Below are 23510 nucleotides of genomic sequence, written 5' to 3' on the forward strand. Positions count from 1 at the left end.
CCAGCTGTTCATCCATCCAGCTGTTCATCCATCCAGCTGTTCATCCATCCAGCTGTTCATCCATCCAGCTGTTCATCCATCCAGCTGTTCATCCAGCTGTTCATCCGTCCAGCTGTTCATACATCTATACAATCGTGAATACATCCATCCAACTGCTATTCCATCCATCCATCCATCCATCCATCCATCCATCCATCCATCCATCTTGTTTTTTTAATCTCCATGTCTCCATCTTTTAATATCTGCAGTAAAACTAATTTTTTTCCACACTTAAATGTATCAGAGGTTTTATTGTTTTTATAGTTTAAAACTCTGGTTTAAATGAAAGTCTAGACTACTATTCAGGATGTAACAGTATTAGATCTGAGCATAAACAACAAGCTGCAGCTCTGTAATATATTGATGAAATTCTGTTGTTTTCTAAATTTATGAGGAAGAAGAGGCTGAACATCTTATTCTGTCTTGTGTTCATCATTTCACCCAGCTGTGAGATCCACAGGATAAATCCTCTGAGATCCTCCCACTTCCTTCCACTCTGATTATCACCGATCTTTACCTGTTTTTAAATGTGGCTTCGCTCCAGCAGAGGCTGAAAAATCGTCTCTGCTGCCCTTTCAGCGGACCGAGCCCTGTGAAGGAGATGGCGCTGGCTGCGCTTGGCGCTCGGCTTTGTTTTGAAGTCGTATGACACCAATGATGGCGTGACAGATTTGGGTTAGGATGCAGACCTTGTTTTGATCTCACTGTTTCTGCCTTGGAGAAAGGGACACAAACGCTGCGGCGGCGGTGGAAATCCCTGGCTGCTGAACGCGCCGGCTGTGCACACGCAGTGGCAGGATGTGTAAAAAATGGATGTGAGGATTGTGAGATGGCCCAGGGAGTCTGTTACGCTGAGAGGAAATGTAAAGTGCTATAGTCATGGATGTAATGTAGAATGATTGTCTGTCTCCCCTGTTTATTTGCCGATGTGAGGGCTGTAATGGAGACAAATGCTTGTCTGAGTCTGTGAACCCGGCGCTCCTCCACCGATCTGCCTGCTGTTGCCGGCTGCTTCCAGAGGCATGTGAAGGCAGGTGAAAGGTCCTCAGGTGACTAACCTGGGTTTTATGCCTTAATGACTCCTTGTTATTCTCAACCCTATTTCCCAATTGCCTGGAGCAATTCCCCCCCTGTGTCCATTAGATTGAGGGAGCACCGATCAATACGTGATGCAATTTCCCTGGAGAATGAACAAAGCTCCTTTAGGGTGGCTGCCTGCTGTCTTTCTCTCACAAACGCTTTCTCCTGCTCCTTATTCTGCAACACCTAGCCGAGGTTAACTCAGCCAGGTGTTGCGGAGACAAAAAGATTCAGCCGCTGGCATTTATCTAAGTGAGGTAAAAATGACCAGCAACAGGAAGCGCATTCACATCGGCAGCTGCAGCAGAATGTCGCCCGGTTCCTCCGTACGCCGATGAGGAATGAGTCATCACGGGTCCTTCAACCACCGCCTGCGAGGCTGGCACTCCGTTTGCCAGCAGCATCATCTGCCTCGCAGGAGACGCTGCCCAGCTATTATCTTTGAACAATGAGGCACGCTTTGCAAGTATTCGATTTCACTAAAGGTCAACATCATTTTGTCACCGGAGTAAAGTGTTGTTTTCGTAATGAATATGCCCCAGATTATTCAGACATAACATAACCTGTGCAGTGAGCAAAGCACGCTAGAATGCACTGGCATTTATTTCCTAATGGAGTCTAAAAAAAAACCAACTTCCTGGTTTTTTTCAGTGCAGCATCGTCTCTCAGGGATAGAGACAGTTTATCTGCAGTCAGGCCTCACTAAAAACAATAAATCAATCATGATGAATTAAGATGAGCTCAATAATTTCCAGTTGGACAACAATCGTTAAAGAGATGCTCCCTGTCAATATTGCTGAAAAGCAGCCATTTTGAAAGATGCTGCAGACATTTGACACCCAGTAGGATTTAGTTTGTTTTTCCTGTCTAAGCTCAATGGTTTATATTTTTAAATGCAATTTTACTTCTATTTTAATAACTGTTGTTTTTTTAATTTAATTAATTTTTTTATTTTGGAGATTTGACTTGAAAATGGTCTGAACATGATAGTATTATTGTTTATTGCAACCATTTTTGGGACGATTTATCATCCAGCAAAATGTATCGTGACAGGTCTATCGTAAGGATTGAGCTAAATTTGAATAATATTTGCGGTAAAGGATCTATGTGAAATAATTATAGTGTCTAACTATTCAATATATGGTAGTTTACACAGGAAACATTGACTTAGTTTAGTCATTTACTTAAAGATGCATGGATAGGCCTGTCACAGTAACATATTTTGCTAGACGATAAATTGTCCGAGTAATTATTGCAATAAGTGATACTATTGTCATTTCCAGACCTATTTCAGGTAATAAAATTACAATAATAGCGGCATATTAATGCAAGTATACCTAATCAAATATAAAAAAATCTTACATTTCTGAAGAATGTTTAACACTAGAACTGAAAAAGACTTTAGTCTCCAGAATAACAAACATAACAATAATTAAAACGGATTATGAAGTTTCTGGAACCAAAATTGGATTTCAAAAAATATTCATCATTCAGCTTTGGCACAGAAAACAGGCAGCAGGGTAAACTAACTGCTCCGTACTGGGTAGCAAATATTTGCAGCATTTTTTAAAACGACGGCTTTTCAACGGTATTAAGAGGATCTCCTTGTTGTTCACATGGAAATTAATTTATCATTGATTTATTGTTATTGTGAACGGTGTAGATTCAGCAGAGTGAATGGACAGGTTTGGGCCCGGGCAGCCTCACCTGGACCCGACCTGTGGTTCTGACTGAAACGTCATCAGAACAAGTTGGATTAAATTTGATGTCCAGTTAAAACAGTGAACAGGAGCAAAGACGTGTTTTAAATTAATTATTAATGAAACAGCTAAAATGTCCCAGACTTGCAAATTCTGATTAGATTTTAAAATGTGTCTATTGTCCATTTCAGCTGTTAGTGTGACGATCATTAGATCATTTAATAAACAACTAAATCATTTTTGTTTTCTCAATCTTCACTGTTAATCTGAGCTCTCAGATAAAGCATGAGAACAAAAATGGTTGCATGTCCCTGGTCTGTTTCTGGCCTGTGTTTCCATGCCAACATTATTTTTATTCTGATTTTGAATACTGCAGTCAGAAAACTTCCTTTTGACCATGATAACGTTTTTATAATAAATTGGAAAATGGAAAGTCACAGCTGGCATTGCTAATCTGCAAGTCTTGGACCTCTAAATTTCCAAATCTCCAAATTTGTCATTCTTTCAATAAAACAAGCCAGGAAAAAAATATATATAAAAATATATTTCAAGGCCTGAAAAGCCATAAGATATGCAGGTTTCAGTGCTCAGACAAGTATGAAGAACTTGCAGCGCCAAGAAGCCATGTAGCCTTTATACCGGAGCATGTATGCTGTCAAGTGAAAGCATGCAAAGTAGGCCCCAAGTCCCCGTGGCACCCCGCGATACTGATACCAGTCAGTGACATGGAGCGCTCCTCTGGTCCTGCGAATCTTACAAGTGACAGAAATACACCTTGGTGTGGAACAGTGGTCATTGTTTCTGTGCAGAATACCCTCACCCACCCACAGAGCTCAGCTGCGCTGAAACCATTAACTTCAATAATTAGAAAATGCCTGAAGTAGGTGATGCTGAACGCTGACCCCTCCCCCACTGGTGTTTTACACAAGCATCCTCTGCAGACATTCGAGAAGCCTCCATGTTCTTCCATATCTTAACTCTTTTTTTTTGTTGTAAATATTCAGAGGAAGCTGGAGATAGGCACCAGCACCCCTCCCGACCCCACTGAGGGACAAGGGTGTTCAGAAAATGGATGGATGGATATTCAGAGGATGACCATTTTTCAAATGGACATGCAGAAAAATATTTTGTTTACTCAGCGTTGAGCTATTCAACCCTCTCAGCTAATTTAGTTGATCTTTGACTAAAATTTGGACCTGAATTCACAGCCCAAACATGGAGCGGTTTATGTTTATCGGTTTTAATGAGACGAAGTCGGTTGCAAGATGCTGTCACTTGTTAGTTAGTCATCATGCTAATTGCTTCATCACACAGTATTTGAAATCTGGAAATTTCCAATCAAGTTGGTCCTGGAAGTGTACATACTCATCATGGGAATTAATTTTATTTTCGTTTGGGACTTTTTACTGATTTATATTTCTCTTTCCAGGATGGAATAATTACAGAAGCTGGAATTGAATGAACAAGTCTGAATTTGTTTCAGACTTCATTGTCTTGTTGGTTGGCTTCTCTGCATCAGCCAAGCTTTAAGCATAGTGAACATTGGGTTTAAGTTCAAAATTTGAGAAACAATCTACTCATTGGTTTTGTTGCCAAACATAAACCTCCAGCGAAGCTTCCACTGCCTTTTGGCACTGTTAGACCTCCGTATGTTGCCTTCCTGGTCACTCAGCATAAATCTTTGTCTTAATATGCTCTGGAAACCTCATACTGATCTTCTCAATTCAACCCCAAATCAGCTTTCTGATGAAACACTCAACTGTAAAACAGTTTTAGTTATGATGAATTTGTTTTTTCTTGCATCTGCTCAGTGTTGCCACCGGCAACAAAACAGCTCATTTCCTTTACTGAAGGAAAGGAAAGGAGCATTTGTTACAGTAAAATGTTTTACTTATTTAAAAAAGGACTGTTTGCATTTTTTAACATATTTATAATATTTCACAAAAACTGCTTTAGTGGTTGAATATGAAATCTCCAGAATACCAGTTTTTAAAATCGGTTAATTGTCAGAATGATTGATTACTAAAATAATCGTTAGTTGCAGCCCTATTTTATTTAACCAAAGGAAAACACATAAAGTAAAAAAGTTAGAGTGGGAAGTGGAGACAACTGGACAAATAACTGTAGCTGTGTTTCCATTGATCATATAATTGCACAAATTGGAATTACGAAAATAGATTTGGTTCATGGAAACATGTCAATTTTGAGAAAACTCATGCTTTTTTAGTTTATGCAGTAGGATGAGGTGGTATTTTGTAAAACTGTAATTGAAACCATGTCTTCACATCATGAGTCATGTGATGTTACTACTGCCAGAAAAGACAAAGAAGACAACAGGAAGTAAGTAGATGGACAAAGATAGTGCAGCATGTTTTCTAATGACTTATCAGTGCAAACAAACGTATTCACCTTTGATTTTAATTGTTTCTTACTTAATGGAAACACTGCAATTGTGAAGTTGTGTTTTTTTTTTTACATTAGCAGAATATCGACAAAGTTTCACGCGCTTTTGTAATGGAAACGCAGCTACTGATATGACATTCATGGCACAAACACATCAAAATTAAGATACTGGTGCCTATTTCCTGCGTGAAGCAGCATGATTTCATGCAGAAAAATCTCCTACTGCTGAACTGAAGGCTGTTTAATGTTGCCACAGGGAGACTCAGTCAGCTGAAAAATTCTCATCGGTTCAAAGTTCTGATAATGTTGATGGGACAAGTGTTTGCACTGCAAACTAAAGCTTTTAGTGCAGCAACAATTAGTTAAATATTTCATTCATCAAGTTTGTTTTGTTGCTCCTGTTGTACTGAGATAGTTCAAAGCTCATCTCTAATTGTGTGAGAAAAATATTTTAGTTCATAATTTTCTGCTTACAAGACAGTGGATCTCTGTCTCACCTGACAAGGGTCACTGATTTACTCCAGGCAGGTTTAGCAGCAAGTCGCCTTCAGCCATGAGAGATGTGCTTGGTGCACTGGGTGATCAGAAAGTCTGAAATTGGCCCAGAGAGAGCACTGCTGTCAGGAAAAAAGAGCACAAGCAGAAGAGAAGAAATGGAAAATGCCATCCCCTGCTGGGTGAATGAATGCACAAGTTTCCCTGTGAACCTTTGGCCAAGCGCCTTGAAGCACAGCATCAGCAAAAAGCTTTCTTAAAGGAACGGCTTTCTTCATTTCAAAATACACAGAATGTGGGTGAAGCTTGAAAATGAAGCACAAACAAACCAAAAATTCTGTTTTACAGCAGAGAATTTACTACTTTGTTTTGGGAAAATATGCTCATTATCCATTTTTTTAGGTACATCTGTTGTTCTTTAATCACCACCAAGTCGCACAGAAGGCTGACTCAGAAAAGCACATCACCATACTGGACAATAACAGAAATATGCTGTCTCATCTGATGAGTCTCAAGTTCAGCTGCAACTTTCAGAGGTTCTGCTCAGGACAGAAAAATCACCTTTATGCACCGATTTCAAAGTCATTAAACTCAGATTGGCACATTTTGGATATTTTTCAATAAATAAAAACTGTCAAAATTTTATTTATGTTTAGAATAAGACGCACATTTGCTTAAAAGGACAATATTATGTATGTTCCACAGTCAAGGAACTGTTACCTTCAGGATACATGTTAAACATGACTTAATAAAAAAAAAAATGACTTCACAGTTTGACACATTGAAGTTGGGCCTCTGTCTCTTTAAGAAGCTCCTTCTCTTTCTGACACTGCGTCCTCAACATGTCAAACATCAGTGCTCCTTTATTTTATTGTTTGTAACCTTTCTTAAGAGGTGTTGGCTAATTGTTGCTGCTGCTAGTCTGGAGGAGCTGAGTGAGGCAGAAGCTTGGCTAGAGACTGCAGCTCCCAGGAGAAACTTTGTGGAAATGGGCACCGCTTGGTGAGAGCAAGCGTTGCACGCACTCCCAAATGGTTGTCACCAGATATTCAAGGGTTCCTCAAACATGGATGAAGGAATCGAAGCAAAACTCCAGGTAAGTTTCTAATGAGGGAATAGCAGTACAACATGGTATAAAACTCAAAAAGGAAAATTTTCTTAACTTATTTTCTGTTTGATATGCATTCAGCGCCAGAAACGCCTGTATCGGAATGTCTCCAATTCCATGAGAGCACGGACCCATCATGCCTTATATCAACCGTTCAAACCACTACTGGTAATGTAATGGTGTGGGATATTTTCTTGGCATACTTTAGGCTCCTAGCTAGTTATTTAAACACCCGCAGCCTACCTGAGTGCTGCTGTTAACCAGGTCATCCCCGATTTCTTGAAGACGGCAATGAGTTTGTTGATCTCCATTGACCTCCACAGTCACCAGAGCACCTAAGGGATGGGTGGAACCATACATCATTGATATTAAGCTTAAAAATATAAGGCAACTGTGTGAGGATATCATGTCGATACAGACCAAAGCCTCCCATGAGTGCTTCTGGCAGCTTTTTGAATGACTTTGTTGTCACAAAGAATTAAGGCTGTTCTAAAGGCAAGTAGGGGGTCCAACCGGATGCTGGCGGTATCTAGAGCTCTGTCGCCCGTCCACATTGATTTGAAAGGCTGTCGGTGCTTCTCTCCTTTTCTCAAGTTAAAACAGTGTTATCTTTCACCGGCCCTGCATTTGTCCCTGTGACTGTTTGACGACCGTGGCGTGGCTGCTGAATGGCACCATTTAAGAGATGAAAGAGCAGTCGTGCAAATGTTGTAAAACAGCCCAAAAGAAAAAGCGAGGTGAAAGAGCGGGGCAGAAGCAACAAAAGGAAGAAGTCACAAAGACATGTGGGCAGCGTTAAATAATTTACTCCCCGTTAAGATCCTGTTTAATTAGCTCTTGTTCTTTGTGTCGGTGCAGGTCTGAACTGTTCAGGGCAGGAAGGCATCATATGCTCGCCTGCTGCGCGATCACAGTGGGGTGCAAGTAGAGGACATAGGGACGCGTCCTGTTGGCTTATTGCTAACAACAACAGCAGGCCACTGCTGCAGACCTCCCTGACTTCTAAAGGCCCGCTAACTCGCTGCTATCACACTTTCCATGGCTTGACCCTGCTTACTGCCCTGTAAACATGTTTTATAATATATTTGTATGCGAGTACGGCTGGCTGTTTGCTCAGACCAAGAACTGCCTCTCTGCCCCTCAACGAGGATTAGGGCACCATCTTTAGAACTTTCTGGAAATGATAGCAGGGGAGCGCTGCCTCAGTATTTTGTTGCCCAAGGCTAGTTAAGAGGAACTGCAAGCTGCCAAAGGATCCAATTTCAGACCATTTCGCTCCCTAAAAAATTTGTCTGAAGTGGAAAATCACACCTGATGGCCCACTAGCATGGCTTTTAAGCCACTAGATGGTAGTATGGGAGTCTTTGTACAATCAATTTTCTGAAGTAAAGAAAAGGTACTTTTGATAAAATAAAAGGAGAGGTTGGACAAAAGTTCAGATGGCCATCACTTCTCTTTGGTATGATCCTTCTTTTTTTATGTCATGGATCATTTCCTTTGCAGTACGCTCAATGAAAGACGGGACTCTACCAGTGGAGGACGCTGAATTCATGACGTGCAGCCAGTGTCGAGGTACACACTTTGATTTGTGACATGCAGGGAGACGGGAGGGGAGAAAGAGAAGAGGAAGAGGAAGCATGTGGAACAGAAACGCAGTGTCCCGCTGTGGTAATTTGCCTTGGGTCTTATAGAGCTTACTTTCGCTGCTGGGAGAGTCATACGCAGGCTGATATGGGAAAAGGAGAAGATGTGGGAACAGCGTGAGGAGCCAGCAGAGTGTTTTGGCTTTTACTTATAGCTTCAGAGGAAATAAAGAGTGAGATGTAGGGAAGGCTGGGAGTGGAGTAGGATTTAACTGCACGTAATACTCAAACAAAAGGTAAGGCGTGTGCGCTGGCTCCGGAGCACACATCACTGCGTGAACGTGAAAAAGCTGAGGTCAGTTTTTATGGGTGTGCAGCAGTTTTGTGCACACATAAGCGCCTGTGACACCTTTGGCAGTGCCAAGAGCCCACACATCAGCCGGCTTTGACAGCATGCCTGGCACATGCCTGAGGGGCTGGGAAACTTCCCTTCTATAATTGCATCCCATGTCAACCTGTGACAAGTCAGGCTCAACCAGCAAGGGAGCTCACTAATCACCGGCCAGACCTCCTCCATATCTTTTACCTCCCTCCCAACGCTCAGCCCTCGATTCTTACCCGTCCACACTTTCACACAAAAGGAACACACTCCCAATCAAGCGATCTGTTGTTTGCATCTGTTGGGGTAGCACCCCTGAGCAAGCCATTACATCCTCCTCTCAGCACCTGATGCCATCAGCATGACTCTGCAGTCAAAGCAGCTCTGTCTCATTAGTCCTGTTCTTAAGGAGTGTCTGTTAATGAAGCAATTTCCCAAGTATACCATCTGTTAGTCTCACCGGCGCTCTGTCGCTGACACATTTTACTCATTTAATGTTAATTACAGCAAATTTGTTAAAGTTAGTTGGGGGATGAAATAATTTTCTCTCCACTCTTCAAGGCTCGGTAGCTGGGGATTCATGAGCTCCTTCACACCTCCCAGGAAGAACCAGTGAGACCGACAGATCCACGGTTCTCCATCTGTGGTATTTAGGCTGCTTTTAATGGTTCTCACAAGATATTCTGGTTCCAAGTCGCTGGTAACGATAAATGTATAATTCTTATATTTTACCTTTAATTATACACGTAAATCTAACTGAGACAGATGGCGAAGTTTTCAAAATAACCAGTTTAACAGTATTGTTAAATCAGACAATGTGTTAGACAAATTATCTGAGAATATGAAATAAAACCAGGAGGCAGCAGTTGTGTGTGTTGTCATTAATAGGGTGTTGCTTTGTTTAACGCACACAGAGCTGTATAACAGTATCTCCTAACCTACAGATTTAATGTTTGGCTGCTTTTTGTCACACTTGCATGTTTCAGATCATCAAATTGATGTTAATACAGAGATATGGATATTAAAACTACAGGTGGGCATCGCTACATGTGAAGTTAGTTCTGCTAACGCTAAATTACTACAACTGTACAGATGTTAACTGAAGCTAATGCTAAAGCATTAACCTTAAATTATATATGCCTTTGAAAGAGTCCAATCGAACCCTTAATTTGTTTGGACTGGCCTTGTTTGTGCATGGTTGTGTGTCCTTTGTGTCTCTGTGTTAAAGTGTGATAAACTGGCGATCTGTTCAGGTTGTACCAACCACTCACCTCTGACTGGCACAGGTAGGAACCTGCTTCCTGTATGGATTACGCAGAATGCAAAATGATTGGATGCTACTGTAAAAACAGACGTTGATTTGAAGGCTTTTTACACACCTTTGCCAGGTATCAGTCACCACAGGCAGTTTCAACAATGTGACTTTGGACCAAGAGGAAATTGGTTGAATTGCAGGTAAAGGTGTGTTGGTGAAAGTCTGCATAGTCAGAAGTCCTCTTGATCTTTGGCGTAAGATATCAGCATGTGTGTGTGTGTATGTGTGTGTGAGACCACATCTTTGATCTGTGGTGAATGATGTGTGTGAGTAAGTGAGAAAGCGAGCGACACGGTGCGGCTGCCTCCTACCTCCTACAGATTGAGGTGAGAGCAGCCAGGTGGGGCTCGGTCGTGTCTGTGCGCCACAGTAACTGGATGTGATGGCTGGCCTCTGGGGATCTCTGCCTTAGAAGTGCTAAACGAGCGAAGCAGAGCAATCACACTGTTCCTGGATGTGTGTGTGGGTGTGTGTGTGTGTGTGTGTGTCGCGAGCCCACACCCTCCTTTATATGATAGTGAGTTGGCTTTCCTGTCGACTCCGAGTGGGTGTGCGTGTCTCCAGTAAAGGACGCTGCATTTATCTGGGGTCTAAATATAATCACTATGATAAGATGAAAAAGCTGAAAATGTTTTTAAATGTTGCCAGGTAACAAGCCCTTTACATAGCAAATCCCCAGCATGGCCGCAGGTCACTGCGGTGATTCTAAATGTTGCAGACAGTCCACATGTGGCAGCTTGACTCCAGTTAGAAAGGTGGTAACAAGACACTGGTTCCAGTCTAAACATTGCAACCTCAAGCTTCTTCAACCTCCTCCACTCACCTTGCCTCAATGTGATTGTTAGCCTGAAGCCCCAGAAAGGGCAAACTACCCCCGTACCCTTCATTAACCACATGGAATTGACATAATTCAATTAACGAGCAAAAAAATTCCCTCCCCAAGAGAGGAGAAAGTGTTTGTGTACATTTCTGCCTTTTGCACACCAGCTGTGACTCTCCGCGTCCTCATGCACGCACTTGGATTACACGTGCGACCTGCTAAATGAGCTCTCATGCCTACGAGAGCAAAACAAACGAGTGTGTGTCACAGGTTGCGTTCTTGCCGCGGGCAAACCGAGGCCCCGGAGGTGACACTACTGAGGCCTCTGTTTGCACCGGAGCGCCGCGTACCCTCGCCCTCCCGCCCGCCGCATCGCGTGCCGCCCAAGCCGAGGTGAATGCCAAGAAGTCTCCGAGCCACTCCATCAAGCAGCGACCCCCTCCCTCCCCACGGGAACAGCAGCCAATGAATTACAGATTAGATCATTGTTACAGGATCATAACAGTGATCTAATTGCCAATTTCTCTTTTTAATTGAATTTGGTGGAGTGAAGAGGACGGAGATGGGATTCATGGGACACTGTGTGGAGCCGATTGGAGCCGGTCTGCTGTTGACCGGGCGCAACACTTAATGAGGGGAAAAAATCCCGCCGCTTGACATTCGGCTGCAAACTGGGCGTCAACTGCAGAAATGTCAGGCTTAATATCCTTGACAGTGGCTCTTGTTTGGACTGCATCTTGTTTTTGAGGTATTTTGGGTGTGGAATCAGTCAGATTCTGTCCACAGTGTCATGAATCCCAGTTATATTCTGGATTCATTCTGAACGTTCTGATCTCTGCAGATGTCCTGAGTGTTTTTTCCTTTTTCCAACCATTTTTTGGTGCCCTGTGAAACTTTAACCTGCTGCTCTCTGACCCAGGCAGAGCTAATTGGAGTTTGTCTCGGTCTCCATGCCTTCGCCCGGCCTTCCTCAATCCTCCCTTCTTGAAATGCCGTTTCCAGGCTACCCTGCCAGCTACCTTTTTCAAGGTATACCAAAGGTTTTAAAAGTCACAGTGTCAAAATAGCCAAAAATATGTTCAGAAGCTACATTTTTATTAGCTGTGTTGAGCTGAGTAAAAAAGTAGTGATACTTTCCTCATGAAACCCAACACAATGGATTGCTGCTTGGGGTTTAATGTGGAAAATCATCAAAGGAGGTAAATACTACTCTGCAAAAGCACTAAATCTTACCAAGTATTTTTGTCTAATTTCTAGTTCACATATCTTAGTACACTTAAAATAAGACAAACCTATTATGCAAGTAATGTTTCAGCAGGAACAGGAGCTGGATTCAGGTCAATAACTCCTTCAGTACTAGTGACAGATTATTTCACGTTTAACGAGACATTTTATGAATTAAATAATCGGCTGGTTGAACTAGTACTTTAAAAGAAATCAACAGTAAACAATTATTGACTTATATCAAGCTCCTATTTCTTGCAAAAAGGTTATTTGTAAATAGGTTTTGTCTAATTTCAAATGTACTAATAGATTTTCACTAGAAGATTTTGTGTTTTTGCAGTATTGAGTGGCACTGAAGCTATCAAAATCAAAATGAAAAATGTACGTTAGATTATTTTAGCATGAATAAGATGATATTTTTCAGTGAGAGTCTGATAGGTGCCCATGATGTCTGTCCAGCCTGACCATAAATGAGCTCAGAGTGTTGTCTGATTATAGCTGGGTTATATTAGATGAGATAAGTTAGCCCACATCTCCTCATCAGCCGTACGTGAGAGCTGACAAGCCCAATACATCTACGGCCGCTATGGTAATTGAGATGGGGAGGTGAGGAGGGTGCGTGTGTGTGTGTGTGTGTGTGTGTGTGTGTGTGTGTGTGTGTGTGTGTGTGTGTGTGTGTGTGTGTGGGAGCCTCCCTCTGCCTCCTGATCCTCAGTACCTGTCATTGATGAGGAGCCAAGGAGAAGCTTCAGCTTGGAGCTGTCATCGGCCCTCTGAACACATCTGCCTCTCTCTATCAACCCTCCCTTCCTCTGTCTACGAGCGCGCGAGCGTGTGTGTGTGTGTGTGTGTGTGTGTGTGTATTCACGGCGAGTGTGTTGTGTTTCTGCAGAACTCGGCGTTGGAGGTGTTTGAATCGGAGCAGACGGACTGGGATGCAGGCACCGCCGAGACCGACGCTCCCTCTCCCGGACTGACAGGCCAATCGCAAGCCACCGTTCGCCCTGCCTCTGAATCCTTCTCTCTCTCTCCCTCATCCTCTCTCTCTCTTCCTCTCTCTCTTTTTCTCTCTCTCTCTCTCCAGTTTCATTCCTTAGCGCTCTGCTCGTGTATCCCCTCCTCCTCTTCCTCCTCCTCCTCCTCACACCTTTTGGTCAGAAGAGGAAGAGGAAGCCCAGCCCAGGGAGAGACGCTGAGAGGATGAAACTCTGACACGCCGGCAGACCACAGGGAAACAAGAGCACAACTGTGAGTACAGCGGTCCTTTCACCTCTCACTCAGGCTTAACGCTGTCACACACACTTTGTGTCACACACACACGTGTCTGGCGCTTTCACTTCAAACACTCCACTGACTTCACTCCACGCGCTCGCCATCCATCCTCTGCTCAAGTGTCTTTGTCTTTTCCAGGCGGGCAAAAATAGAAATCAAAAGAACTGCATTTTCTCTCTCTCTCTCTCTCTCTCTCTCTCTCTCTCTCTCTATCTCTCTATCTCTCTGTCTTAATATGTTGAAGCGTGTTTATTTCTGTGTTCCTGCAGCTGACACCGTAGTCAGAACCAAACACAAGCATAAACAGTCCAGAGGAAGTCTGCTGTCTACTTTTTGGACACTTGTGTTTTAATCTGTCTTTGTTTCTCACATTAAAACAGAAGGTCTGGATGTGTGGAGCTGCTTTTGTCTGCGCACCTCTCGTGTTTTTATTGGCAATAAAGGAATGTGGGATCGCCACATGAGGGGAAGCGAGGCTGTTTTTATCTCCCATCCTAAACGTATAAGCTGCTGTAACCAATAGAAAGGGGCGTACTTTCTTCTCAATGGCACCGTCCCCGCTGCTTATTATTTAGCTCTCAGCCGGGGGTGATGGGGGATTGGTGGCATGGGGAACGGGGACTGAAATGCTCCGTTTGCGTCACACTATTTTCTGATTATTCTCTAGTTCATCTCTGGCTGAGGCGATTTTCCTATTTCCTTCTCCCATTTTGAGAGAGCATAATAGGAGCTCAAACACACGCGGGGAAGTGCAGACAGTGGATCTGTGCAGAGGACACAGATTGCATTCCCTCCGGAGAACGCTTTGCTGTATTAAAGGCACTGGAGGGGCTGCTCGGCACTTGTCATCAGCTTGGCCGGTAATGCCGGCGCGGGGAGCGACGCAGACGGCGTGTTTACGGCCGCTCTCTGATTTAAAGAGCTCCCATTGGCCCTAATGCCTCCGCTGCACGGCTCTGGCCCCATGCATTCCCGGTTATTACATCTGTAAAGCCCTGGATATTGTGCAGCACTTCACTTGCCAAGACGGTCTGAAGAGCAAATGTAGAAAATGAAAACACATATATGTTAAACACCCCGCAGTATATTAGATTTGCTGCTGAGCTCCAAACTCCTGGAGTGAGAGATGAAGCATTTGCATTTTTATGATGTGGCTCAACGTGGATTGCTTTCCCCCTCCTCACATCTATGTTTAAAACTCAATCACAAGTACGCCGAGGTTTGCTGTTTGCAATTACATGTCTTGTCGTTTCTAATTCTAATGATTTTCTGGCATGTTCCGCCGCCATAGGTGATATTTTTCATGTTTTCCGAGTTGCTGAATCTAAATGAGGGATTGATTTGGAGCGTTAGAAACACACGGCGGCTCTCGGGACCCGGCGAGCCTCCGGTTGCAGATGTGTCAGCAAAACAGAATAAAAAGGCCGAGATTGACATCCCGGTCTGCCCGGCCTTGGCAGGTTTTCTGAACCCTGGTGGTTTAAAACAAGAGCACACTCCATTAAATCAAGGTAAACAAGACAATTACGTGTCCTTTCCTCCTCTGGTTGCTCCCAATTCTCTTCAACACTGAAAAACCCAAAATCTTACCAAGTACTTTTGGTCTGCTTTCTAGTCAAATGTCTTGAAATGAGACAAAACCAACTTAAAAGTAATTTTTCTACAAGATGTAGCTTGTTTTAAGTCAGCAATTACTTAAGTTCTAGTTCTACTGAAAGATTATTCCACTTTCCCATATATGTTTACCTAAAAGTGTATGTTATATGCAATTGTTGATAGAAATTTTAAACTTTTCTACATTCCTGTCTCATCAAGCCGTGCTACCTTTTATTTAAACAAGTGACTGATTGATTTTCTTTGTTTATTGTAATTCTTGTTTTGTGTTTTACATTGCTACAGGTTTGAACATCTCAAGTTACTTAGTTACTCTGAGTAAATGTAAATGTAACTTCACCTGCTACACTGCAAAAACACAAAATCTTACCAAGTCGAGTTTGCAATGCAAACATACACTTGAAACTTGTTCTTTTTTATGAATGTTAAGCAATGTCTGACCAAAAATAAGCTCCTATATCTCATTGAAAAGTTACTCATAAGTTAGTTTTGTCTTATTTTTAGTTTGTGTTTTTGCAGTGAACAGGTGATCAGTTCAGACTTTAACATTGCAACAGAAACTTTGGAGAAAATTGGAGCGGAGGAAGATTACAAAAGCCACATCACAAAAAGTAATTTAAACTCCCTCAATTAATGCAACTCTCATTTCCGAGTTGCCTGTGGCCTTCATGTGAATTGTATGTAATTTAAATGCAGAGAGCCCGTCTGCGTCTGACGGAGTCGCTGACCAATTTAAATGGGGCTTTTCCTCATTGTGTCATTGTGCTGAAATGTATTGAGGAAAAAGTTAATAGCCTTTTATGCAAGGAAACATATTTAATTACACATATCGTTCAGTGGTACCCCAGAGGTGCTGTTAACTTTACTCTGAGCTGTGCAGTTATTAGACGGCTTGTAAAAGCGAGATAAGCTCCTGTCACACCATATTTACTTCCATCAGCGTGTGTGTTTATGCACTTATTGATTAGATAGTTGGTTACCAGTCTTGACCATCAATACACATCCCTACAAAGTGGGGACCAGATAGTCTCCCAGTCTCCCTGAAGGCTCAATTACACAGCATGCACCAGGAAGCGGGTGGGGGCTCCTGACAAGGTCGAATTATATATGTCAGCTTTAAATCATTTATTCAGTCATGTCTGAATGTATAAAGAAAGACACTTTCAGGGAGTCAATAAATGTTGCATGCTGCTGCTTTTTAAACATTTTAATCAGATTTTGTTTCTGATTAAATTATATCCTCTGGAAGCTGGGCTTCAGCAGCTCCTGGGTGTTTTCCTCATTTTCTTCTCTTTTTGCCCTGAAAATCTCCAACTAACTTATTGACATTGGAATCCACTAACTGCACATCTTGAATAATGAGAAATTGAATTTCACTAATTTGCTGAAATCTGGCTAGAGATGCAAACCGACCGCATGGCTTCCACTTCTGACACTTGTGGTGCCGCTGCTGTTGCAAAGCATGGAGGTCAATGCTGCTTTTCATGCTTTGTGAGGTTGTTTCCTTTCTTATTGTCACACACTGCATTCAACAGCCTGTTTAAAAAATCATGAATAGCAACAATCCACTGATGAAGGACATGTGGTGCAAATATTTAAAACACTTTTTTCTTTTCCTGTCAAAGAGAAGCCAGAAAAAAAAGTTGATTTGCTGACAGCTTGGGAGGGATAGCCTTGCTTTACAGAAGTATGCAAGAAAAAGTAATTGCAGGGTTGAAGACTCATTGATAAAATACTGAAGAGTTGTAAACCGACTCAAGATTCATGTTTTGTTTAGTTTCTTGTAGATTTGGTATTTGTTAACCATCTACAAACACGAACAGAGCAGCTACAGACATCATTTGTGCAAAATAAAAGCTGGAGATGAAATATATTCCACATGCCCTTTGGATCCTTTACATGTTATTGTAAATTTAGTGCTTGTGCACAACTCTCTATGGCAAGAGGACGTTTTTTTTACATTCTAGCCGCGCTGCTGCGGTGGAACGATCCGTTAACAAATGAAACCTGGAGATGCAGGTGTTATTAATTTAGAGAAGTGCCTCAAAGCAAAGGGAAAAATAACAGAGAAAACCGTTGAAGAACAACTCAAAACGACTATTTTCTACGTCTCTGTGTCGGCTATGCTACACGCAGACCCGTTGCCATAGCAACCGACAACAATGCCACCGCATTGTTTCAGGATTTAACACCGAAAAACGCTCAAACATTCCCACACAAAGAGCAGACATTCAGTCCGTTACAGTTTCATGATTTTAGTCTTCATGTTTATTTTGCGATCATCGATAAGTGATCGCTGTGGTAGATTAGCTGTCGCTGCTGGTAGCTCATTTAAACACCTGCTCTGCTGACGATCTGTCAGAGGTGGTGTTCAGGTCGCCTTCTTTTATCTTTTAACTGAACCGAAACGCATCTTATTCCACCTCACATCTACATTCTGCTTCCCTCTCCTTCAGTATTTTCTTCTTAATAAAACTTTTTCTTGACTTTGTTACCTAGTTGACAATTGGCAGCAAAGCTCTGCGTCCATTTTTATTTTATATCAGTCATACGTTTAGGATTTATGTTGATAACAGCTGAAACCAATGCTAGTCATTGTGAGCTAGCAGCTTTTTTTGGAGATGTGGGCAGGATCTTTCAAACGTGACATCACACTGCAAGGAGTCCATATAAATACTTTGATTTTTTTGCAGTGTGGATCCAGGTGGGTTGTGATGCTCATGCATCCCATCACCAGCAGCTGTTCTTGCATTAACTTGGTGTGGAGTGCTGTAGTAAGTGAACATCTGGATGGGATATGGTGATATGAACATAAATTGTTATCATAAACTATTACTCTGGAAGATTATTTAACTCTTAACATATAAAAATATCTTGTTATAAGTGAGATGACAGTGGAACTAGTTCTTTTTTATCAGTAATGGGGAATTATCGACTTAAAACAAGCTTCAATGTATTGATGAAAAGTTACTTGTAAGTCGGTTGTCGTACTTTAAGTGCACTGTTATTATTACAGTAGAAAATAGACAAAAACACTCAGGAATACTTTGTGTTTTTTCATTGTGTGTTTCATTATGCAGACTGACTTCATTCTTTAGAGCGATCCTGTGCATGAAACCGTGTCGGACTCTTTGCAGATTGGCACAGCTTTAGTCAAAAATAGACCAGGTGCATATTTTTAGCGCATTGTGTTGCACTAAAAATATATTTGTGTTTGTCAGCAGCATGGTAATCACTGAGTCTTGAGGTAGTGAGGGCTGCCTTCTCTCACAATGAGCAGCAGAAATGCAGGCTCCTTCTCTTCGCCAGATGATTTCAGTAACGTGAAGCTTTGCTCTTGTCAGCACCGCGGACGGCGCGGCTTCCTCTTGATTTCCAGCTTTGACATGTCCCACCCTGCAAGTTGACAGGATTGCTTCTTAGGCCTTGTTATATATGGAACGCCATCCATGTTGTTGAGCCTTTAATTGGCCCTCTGCAGTGTTAAGGTGGAGATGTGGAGCCTTCCTGTTGACCGCTTGTCACTCCTGGTGTTTTCTACCATGAAGAAAAACATCAGGATTCAAACTAAACCAGATCTGCTTCTCTGCTCTTTACATGCGTCTTTAAGTTCTGCTTAGATCTAAATAGTTTAATGAAAAACTTTGAAGAAAAGCTCAGAGCGATGCATTAGAGAAACTACTTTCTGATTTTGGGTTTATGGAAATCTGTTATTAGTTTCTGCTGCTTTCATCTAAGCTAATAATGTGATCAATTGTGATTTTAATTAGAACTTCTAGCAAGTATTTAATTTCAATTATTTTCTGTTTTTAAAATGTTCCACTATAAAAAGTTTTCTAAGGATTCGATACAGAAAATGTCCAGCTTGTCGATTTGTTTTTAACCCTGGAAAACAAGAGAGAAAAGTTCAACTGTTTAGATCACAGGGATCAAACTCGAGGCTCCCAGGCCAAATCCGGCCCGCCTTGACCATTTATGTGGCCCTCTGGGCTCTATAGGGCCACATAAGTTCAACTTTAAGATTGTGGGCTCAAATATTATGAGTCAAATCCATTTTTATTTGTACAGGACCAAATTACATAAATGTGAGAGGATGTTAAAAATTGTTACATTTTAAGAAGTATTGACTGAGAAACTATAATATATAACAGTTTGCCGTTTGACGACATTCATGACCTTGATGTGATGAAAATGAGTTTGACGCTCCTGTTTTAGATGCAGGATGAAAATGTAATGTTTTTAAATTGTTCTGTGACATTTTATGAAAATGTTTTAATATGAGATAAAATGTAAAACAAGTTCTAGTTTGCATTTTCTACAAAAACTACATGCTGTAGTTTTTGTAGACCTTGAAATGCCTTGCTGCTGAAATGTGCTATAAAAATAAAATTTGATTGATTGATTGATTGATTGTAGACATTGAAGAGGACATTTTACTTTCTGTTCTTTAGTCCTCTGAGACCGTTAATGAAACACATCTTTACAGATATCAGGTTGTTACTTTGTGACCCTGTAGGGGGCGCTGACATACATTTCATATTCAATAGCATTCAAAGGTTGAACAACTGTGTTCAAACTTTAAGTAAAAAACCAGAAGGAAAGTCAAGATTTGTAATTTTTTTAGTTTAAAATTGAACTGTTGTAATGTTGTTTAAAGCCAGTATTTAAACTGGAGGTTATTTCTCTCTCAGCAAGCACAGGGTGACAGTGGAGAGGAAAAACCTCCTCTTTAAAAGACCACAAGCCACGACAGTGCTCACTTAAGGGTCTGCAGCCTTTGCAGTTCAAGAGACACTTTTCCCCCTGATGCCACAAAATAAAATTTGTCTAGAATCAATTTAAAAAAATAAATAATAAATGAAATGTTTTGTTTTGAAAGGAAGGAAGGAAACTGTCCTAGTTTGGTGGACAGGAAACAGTTTCTCTCCAATCATTGCTGATGATTTTATATATTTAACAAATCTTAATTCCTATTGGCACAACAAGACTGTACTATTGTTTAATGAATAATTTGTTAAATTACAACATTGGGTAGCATGCTGCGTTTATTTCTAAACTTTATTAGTGATTTAAATAATTGTTTAACCTGGAGCATTTTGTATTCTGGTACATAAAACCCTTGAAAATAAAGAGGGTGTTCTGTATTTATTTATTTTACATAACTGTATATTTTTATATTTATTTATGCAAAACATATTGAATCAAACAAGAGAACAAAAGGGAAGGAATGTATTTATAACTTTTGAAACGAAATGCTTTTGTTTTTCTGATGCTGCTTGTTTCTCCTCCACAAAGTGAGTCTGTGAGCCGTAATCCCTCAGACAGAAATATGAAACCAGGGCAAATAAACCCAAACTGTTTTCACGTTTTGTTATCATCAAAGGCCAAGAAGGGAAATATGTTTTTGTAAATTACCTTGTTAAAGTCCTACAGCCAAATTCTCCCGCGAACCGTGTTTATTCAGTTCGTTTTATTAGAAACTTTATGGCAGCCTTGCATCGGCTTTAGCCACTTGGTCTCCATTTAATCAGCCGGTACCCCCAGCATTAACCTTCACTTCCTCTCTGTCATTCTCTGCAGGGTCACACAAAGTATCATCAAATATTTATAAAATATTAATAATTGCCTTTAGGAAGGGAAAAGAGAACATAAATAAATCTGCTCCGCAAAGCATTCGATTAAGAAGTCCATTCCATGTAATAAATGGGTGAAGGGGAGCTATAAGGGCAGCCGTGGAGCAAAAAGGGCGAGACAATTGAGTCAGAGAAGAAGCAGCCCTGGAATAAAAGCTGATTTTTTTTTATTTTTTTTTTGTAGTCAGAGAGGAATGTTCCTCCTGTAACGTCTCCAGTTGTACGTTACATGTGCTGTTTGTGAGCTAATGTGAGCCGGAGAGAAATTGTTGTTGTGGACGGCTTGAGCATCCACGTTCCCCAGGGGTGTAGAGGAGGAGGGGGCGCCTACATCGACAGACTCCAAATAGACTAATGCAGACACCCACACACACACCCACACACACACACGTACAGCGAGCTGTTTAGCATGGAGGCTGATTGAGGCAGGGCCCAACATTAATTATCTGTTTTTCAGCTGAGGTCTGGTGACAGTGATTAGAGCGAGGGGTTTTTTGGAGAGCGGTGCACAGGCGGTCTAATGAGGAAAACTGGCCTCTCTATAGAGCTCTCCAGGCACACTTGATCTGCTTTGTGGTTCAGCAAGTGTGTATGCGTGTGTATGCGTGTGTATGCGTGTGTGTGGGTGTGACTGTAGGCTTGCTGCTGGGAGCTCTCTCTGCATCTGAGGTTTAGAAGCTGATGTAATACTTGGAGTTGAGACTTTCCCGAAGCAGGAAGCAAAAATCTCTGTCAGATTACTCGTGTTTAATTGTCTTCTTTTGCTTTCTAGCGTTTTCTTTCTTGGTCGAGGCACTTTGGGGCTTCTGGGAGACGTAGGAGTCACATGACTGCTGGTTCTGGTTCTTCATGTTAAAGGGGAGTTTTCCTCTCCACTGTCACTACATGTATGCTTAGAATGAGAGCCTGCTGCAAAGTTAAAGGAGAGCTATGATTCAAAATTGTCTTTTACAGCTTCACATTATGTTATGTTATTCTTTCATCATAAATATTATCTGGGTCGTTAATTTCGTTCTTTCATGCATGTTTAAGGAATCCTTGATTCTCCTGTGAAAACTATTCACAGCTACCATGGGAGGTTCACACAAAGTTCCTTTAACTACAACCTATCCTTGACATTCTTTAAATTGGACGAAACATTTAAAATGCAAATTTTGCATATTTTTGTTCTTCCATTTGGGTTTCTGCTGCATCTAAAAACAGCCCAAACGCTTTAAAAAACAAAAAAATACCCAAATGTTGGCAATAAGTTAATGTTTTTTGGTCTCTGGAAAATAAGCCCTTTCAAAAACACTCAGAATATAACATCACAAATCAGCAGGCCCCAGCCTAGCCCACCCCGTTACCTAGCAACCCAAAGTGAGCTCCAGCGCTGCATGCGCTGTACAATGCCTGCTGGAAAAGATGAGCATGTTGCTGTTGACTTACCATCTAGAAACCACTTGCTGCATTCTTGTTGGTTGTGCAGGAGTCTCCACTTCTGCTTTTCAAAGATGTATGGTTGTATAATTGCAGCGATCTGAATGTTGAATGACCTAAATAACAGATTTCAAACAATAAATATCTCCGTATTAAATATCTTTAATTTTGCTGATGTACAGTAGTAGACAATATGGGATTATTCGTGGTTCACATCATATTTTATTTAACTGTTGTTATTTTTATTAACAATTTTAGTGAACTTCTAGAATTTTTTTATTTATTCTTTACGTATTAATCCTTAAAACCTTAAAAACAGAACAAATCTCGTTATTAAATGCATTTATTAACTTCCTGGAAAGGTGAAATTCATATTTTGGTTGAGTTTCTTTCTTTTTGTTTCTTTTATAGTAAGCATAAATCGTGATTTCTTTTTAAAGTATTTGATATTACAACAGGGTGGAGAGGTCTGCATCCTTTCGTTTCATTCCCATGCAAAACATGTGTCCAAACTTTGGCAGCACTGATCCAAAACCACTCACCTCGGCAGCAAAACAAAACGATGCGAGCGCAGACTTAAAACTCTAAAACTCATAAAGTTCAGGGTATTGTCACCTGAATCTGCTGAAGATGCGGCGAGGTTCTAAATGTGAAACAGAGTTTTCTCAAAACATGACGGCGTTTAAACTGAAACCAGCCGCTCAGGCATTTCCAGCAGCAGGAGCAGATTGCATGGCTTGAAATAGTAGTTTTCTTTCAGTAAAAGCACTGGTCCAGCACATCAGCTCTCCAGTATCGTCGACTAAATCACATTTGTGTAAATGCCAATGTTGGTGTGCACCTGACTGATAGATTTCTGCCAGCGCCAGGTTGGCTTTAGGCAAAGGCCTACATGTCATTTTCCACACCATTTTGTCCCAAAGTCGATTACTTTGCCTCTGCAGCTATGGCCGCCTCAGAATTGAACCACACATTTAGCTCGCAAGCTGCCAATAAAAGTCAGAGAGCCCGGCTTCCATCAGCGTAATGATATTTCGGCCTCTGTATTAGTTCAGCACTGTTCTCCCCAGCACTTTCTGCTCAATTAAAGATGGTCCATATTTAAATACAGAGAGAATCAGAGGGCTGGCCCGGCCCGTGTGCATTCACATGTGCTGTCAGACGTTGAAATGATGAAGTTTGAAATGGACTTTTTTTTTTAAAGGAGCTGCACGCTCCACACCTTTCGAGTTTGAACAAGGGGAGCTGTTCATTTCCTCGCTGTGAAATTTTTCTTTAACGTCGCTGATGTAGATTAACTTTTTTTGCTAAGGTACGGTAAGTAAGTGAAATGTGAAATAATTCATCAAGAGGCAGCCATGTAAGAAATGTGATTTTTTTCTCTTTTTTTCCCCCTGCTGGCATAAAGGCTTGCAGACCATTACCA

General features: G+C 41.4%; 1 protein-coding gene across 2 annotated transcripts in view; it reads left to right on the forward strand.

Moving 5' to 3' along the window:
- rbfox3a (RNA binding fox-1 homolog 3a) overlaps positions 1-23510 on the forward strand; it is a 546624-nt gene that overhangs the window by 8542 nt on the left and 514572 nt on the right. For both annotated transcript variants that reach the window (XM_016677950.1, XM_016677951.1), the window contains exon 3: positions 13039-13394. The gene's annotated coding sequence lies outside the window, so the exon portion shown is untranslated. The remainder of the gene's footprint in view (positions 1-13038; positions 13395-23510) is intronic.

The sequence above is a fragment of the Poecilia formosa genome, unplaced genomic scaffold (assembly GCF_000485575.1).
Source record: "Poecilia formosa unplaced genomic scaffold, Poecilia_formosa-5.1.2 Scaffold170, whole genome shotgun sequence".
NCBI classification, from domain to species: Eukaryota; Metazoa; Chordata; class Actinopteri; order Cyprinodontiformes; family Poeciliidae; genus Poecilia; species Poecilia formosa.